Raw genomic sequence first — 6,000 nt, 5'->3', positions numbered from 1 at the left:
ATGAGATATTTGGTTGTGCTATAGTCAACGCTACACTTTTTTTTTCTTCTTGCAACGGGAATTAACCAATTTTAGCAGTTTAAATAAATCGAATTACTCATCAAATTTTGTATTTCGTTGCTATTTATATATTTATTCAGTACTTCAAACTCAAAATACCAACGCCGTTCATGTGTGCCTTTTAAAAATAGATTCGTCGACATAACTCTTTCACACTGACTTACTACAATAAAAATTAGGAATATTCAATATCATATATCTCATGCAAACACACGCATATGAATATATATTTATAATTTTATAATACTTTTAAATAATTAAATTTTACATTTATTTATTAAGTTACATAACTCTTTCTGGTGTAATCTGGTATTAACTGATACTTTATTTTTAAATTGAATCAGCTAAACAAAAAAACAACATATATTCTCAGATATTGCATTATACGCGGAAGGATATCAATCTCGTGAACTATATGGTATTTGCATTACTAATTTTGAACTAATAACTTTCAGATTAAGTCGATCAAATAAAAAGTAAAGTAATCTTAAATATTATGAAATCACACAAAAATCAACCTTGTGATGTTTTTCTATAAAAAAAATACGTATATTTATTCCCCAACTTATATATCTCCTTCTATTTGTTTAAGTATAACTATCACTAAAATGGATTCATCCACATTTTCATCTGCCCAATAAAAATAAAGTATTACCAATATTATGGCATTATATAAACAAAATATCAATATTAGGGTCTTTTATGTAATAAAAAAATATCTACATTTATTATCAAGTTATATAATTTTTTCTCTTTTTTTTTCTTAGGTATAATCGAACAATACCTGTGTCACTTAAACAACGAATACCCGTTCAAACGGATTTGATCCAATCAAGAGTATAATATTTTCAAATATTATGGGATCAAACAAAAAATAATCAATATAAATATTTTATGTAACAAATACTTCCATTTATTTATCAAGCTATATAACTTTTTTATATATACAACTAAATCCACATTACTGAGTTTGACTAATACCGTTCGCTTATATCTTCCAATAAAAAGTAAACTATTCTCAAATATTACGCACGGAGATATTAGTATCATAGTCTTTACCATGAACATTTATTTATCAAATTGTATAATTCTTTTCATTTTTTTTCTAGGTATAACCGGATTATATTTACACTACTAGCTTAAATAATACTACTTGAGATAGTGTGGGTCCAATAATAAGTAAAATGTTCTCAAATATTGCAAGATCATTTCCAAGTTATATATGAGTTGATGATATATTTTTTAGTTAGATAAGAGTTTGTAGTTATTTTTATATATAAGGATGAAGGTAGAAAAAAAGAGAGTAAATTATCCTAAAATACAAATAAATGAAATAATAGAATTTGAGGGAAACCCTCTAAGTTGGTTAAACGCATAGGCGTGATAATAAGGAAAGGTTGTCCCCCACTAAAAAAAAAGGTGAGAAACATTGCATTGTAGTTTGTTTAATGCAGAGCATTGAAAGTTTTTATTTTTTGTTTGGAGAGTTTTTCTTCTCTCTTTTGTTGTCAAAGTTATGAAACACGCACATTGTGTAGTAGCCTTTGTACAAATGAAACTGGACAGCCCCACAAAAGAAAGCCGTAAATGCGAATGCCTTATCCTGTTTGTGTTCGTGTTTATGGCATCGTGGCATGGCAAGTGGACCTTCTTCTTTCCTTCAACACAAAACTCGTGAGAGAGAGAGAAAGGAATTGCCGACAGAGTCAACGCTCAAGTCTTCAAACATTTCTTACTAATTTCATATTTCATGGAAAGGTGTGGCATGGTTAGTTGCTATGCTAAAAAATTATAAAGTATAACTGAAGAACTGGAGAATTGAAAAGTTATAATTTTTTGAACATATAAAATATTTATATTTTTTATAATGTTTTCTTTTTTTTTAGTGATTTTAGTAGTATATATGTGGTAATGTGGTGTGACAGGTGGATGCAGGAGGCATCGTAGGCAATTAAGTCAGAAATTAATGGTGTATTAATATTATTATTAGCGTATTAATTGTTTCTGCTGACCATATCGAAGCAAAACGAATCAAAGTTAATGGCTTTAGGTTTTGCAAGTACGGTTGCCTTTTAAATAGCGCTGCCTGTTATATACTGCTCCGTACATTCCTGGAACAGTGATATTACTTTTATTTTAATACTTTAAACAAAATACTATCATTTTTTTTAAGAGATCATAAAATACTGTTATTCTTATTAAGCCAAAAACTAGCATACTTTATATTTTTTAAAATAACAATTCTATTTCATACCGTTTACTTACAATCAAATTGTTAACAAATCTATTGTGCAATTTTAACACGATTTTTCCCTTAAATTTTCGTTTAATTGTTAAACTTTTTTTTTTCAGAATCTTTTGTTCATCTTTTAATTGGCTATCATTGAGGGTATAAGCATCTGGTGAGTTCTCATATCATTAATTGGTTTGATATAATATTTTTATGTAATTTTTTCAGTAAATTATATTCTTAGTCTATTCATTTTTATAAATTTAATTTGTTTTGTGATTTTGTTGACAGTTTTAATTTCTCCTTTCACGAAATTCAATTTTATTTGTTTTTCACTTTTTTTTAATCAAAGTCTATTACTGAAGCATTATATGAGAGTCATTTGACTTTTTTATTTAGGTTTAGGTTTATGTAACATGTTTCATGTATATTATAATGCTTGGTGGTATCAATTTTGTCATCTTAAAGTAATTAAAAAATCATCTGAAACTGAAAAAAAAATATAAATATATATATATATATAACAAAATCATAATTAATGGATTACTAATGTATATGTAAATAAATAAATTTTGTTTAGTTATTCTTGGTGTATAATATTTGAAATAACATATTTTTTTATTTATGATTGTTGAGAGAGATTTTTAACAACAAAAAAAGTTAATTTAATTCTAATCATAATATATATATATATATATAATACAAGTTATATTATATCTTATACTATTCATAAAATTTATTACAAATTATATTGGTACATTATAATATGTTATAGTGTAATTCACAACTTAATATCTTTTAAATCTTATTTATATTAAATATATTATTATACTTGTTTGAGCATAAGTTACCGCTTGAACAATATCTAACTTGAAAATATTCATTCTAAAAAACACGACATAAATTAACAAAAACATCATTCAAATCTCTTTCAAGTTCATCCAAATCAATATTTATATTGAAAATTTACTCAAAAATACACTACTCGCATCTTACATACTCAATTTTATTTTAAGAATCATACTTATAGTTGTACATATAACCCAATCTTAAGTTATATATAACAATCCAACACCATCTATATGTTGCACACATTTAAACAACTAACTTATTGTATAATTGTAAATATTTACTCTCTTTACCTAAATGTAGCGTACTTATAAGTTAAAGTCTTATTTTTTCCATTTTTAGAAATTCATTAATATCTGTTTATAAGTTGTCTAAATTATCAACTCTTGAACAAAAAACATAGCCACCTAACAAACGAACCTAGATAAAAGAAGAAAAATAATATATCGTTAATAAATGGTCAACCACTTATCAAAACTCAATTGTGATAATTTAGTTATACTCTATTTTTTTAGTTGTTTGTAAAATAATTTGCCAAACTTAGTGAGAGTTCGTAGAGAACTTTTTTTAATATAATAAAGAATAAATATTTAATCAGTATTTATATGCTTTTTATTTATTTATTTAAATTTATATTTAAATAAAACTCAAATTTAAAAATTTGGTATTATTTTTGTAGTTGATGATTTCTTAAATATATGTAGTTTTTAAATTTCCGTACTCGTATTCTCCTTTCGTTGTTGCGTAAAACTAATTTGATCTCTATTTTATATTTAATATTAATAATTATCGTGTGGAAATTGTATACGGAAGAAAATCGTCCATAATTAGTATTATGTCGGGTTATTCAACAAAACAATGTTACCTCAAAGTTTCCCTTTTAATATGTAACCTTTATTTCTTTTTTTGTATGAGCATGTCGGAAATCATAATCATTAATTTATTGTTTTTACACAGAATTTTCCTTATGTTATAATAATACATTCAAACACAAAATGATTATTAAAAAATACAAAAACATGAGGATAAAATTTGGAAATAATAGGATGTTTGAAATTAAACAAATCAAGTAATGAAGACGGAATTAAAAACAACCTCCACTCACAAATATCGATTTTCGATCATCAAAATATAGACCCTGTTTTAAATTGAACTGGAACAGTAACTTTGATGATGAACATGAAAGTGACTGCGTGATTTATATAAGAGAATATCAAATAATTTTACCACCGAATATTGATAAACAAAGAGAGCATTAATCAGAAATTTGAAAAAGAAAATTGTACGAGTCTTTTCAAATGGATGGTGATTTGTTCTTACTTTCTTGAAAGTTGACATATCAAATCCAATGAAATGGGAATCTAGTCATTTCTTGTATTTTTTTTTCCATCATAATCACCTAAATATGTTGCCTCAGGCAGAAAAGGTGCTTTATAATATATAATTTAATTTGTGTTATTTAATATCGTCCTCATCTTTTTATGAGGAAGTTTTTCAATCTCCATCGTTTTTGACAATTATTTCGTTTATATTAAATCAAAAATTAAACTCTGGAAAACACAAAACTAAATAAAAATAAAAAATCATTAATTCTGAAAAAAAAAAAGTTAACCCGAATTGAAGTTATAAAAATAATTTGACCTGATCTTAAAATGAATTGGGCGGTTGAGGGTGGAATGAGAGTTAGAGGTATATTATAATATTAATGAATGATATCTAGAATTAAAAAAAGAAGAACCATGATAATGAAATATTAAGAAATGAAGGAAAATAATAAAGTAATACAAATCCACCAATGGTTTGTAGCTAAGATGGTAAGTAAGATGGTCACTATCCTCTCATAAATTGGTTGAACACAACTCGTGCATCATGTCAAGGGTCATCTTAAATTCATTTTTCTTGAACCTTTTTGAACTCACTAAAGCGTAAACTCTAAGAATCCACATCTAACAAAAATAGGCACAGGAATAAGAAATGGAATATGGTTTTTTTGGTTGCACTTACACATACATGTGGTGCTTCCTTTATTTATTTATTTGGCCTCGTTGAAATACAACTCCACGAGATTCCTTTGGTTGCTGATAAAGTTGGAAATCCTGGTGATACTGTGTTGTACCTTTACGTTAAACCAAGACTACTAGAGTAGAATGAATTTTGAAATGGAATATTTATATGATTAAGCTCCAATCTCAGTGCATGAAGTGCATATTAAATGGTTAAATGAGATGGAGATAATTGGCAAGGCTTAGGTTGGTGTCGCTTAATAGTTTGCGCCGGCACCAAAAATTATAGAAACAAGATACATTCTAGCAAGTGATCAAGAGTTAAATAATGGCATGTCCTAATCCAAGCTCCACTCATAATCACCCTCTGCATTATTGGGATTATTATTTTAGAATAATTATTGAATGCTTAAACAACCCACATTGCCCCATTCGATGAGATCACTTTGAAAATAATTTAAGACCTAAACAAACATATGGCACACACACATATATGGTTGGGGAATGGACGTGTAACATTTTTTTAATCACAAACCTCAACCATTGACCCTTTCGCTCCTCGTCCTCTAAGCTACCTCAACCCCAACTACAATTTTATGCTCAATAGATCAAAGATTAATCTCATTTCATAAATTTGATTGCATGAATAAGTAGTGTAGAGAGAGAGAGCAAGGGTGGGGAAATAATTTAAGAAGAGGGGTATGACAGCAGAACCTGATGAGAGAGAAGTCACATGGTGATGATTTGGAAGATCACAGAAGTGGGGTCTAATTGGGGAGTGAAAGAGTTAGGTGCAATTCCCTTTCTGGCATAGTGGTGTTGTGTGTAATATGAGTGTGTCAATTTAAGTTTCCTATC

Source organism: Phaseolus vulgaris, chromosome 1 (assembly GCF_000499845.2).
Source record: "Phaseolus vulgaris cultivar G19833 chromosome 1, P. vulgaris v2.0, whole genome shotgun sequence".
Classification (NCBI taxonomy): Eukaryota; Viridiplantae; Streptophyta; class Magnoliopsida; order Fabales; family Fabaceae; genus Phaseolus; species Phaseolus vulgaris.
Note: the sequence above shows the minus strand (reverse complement) of the source record.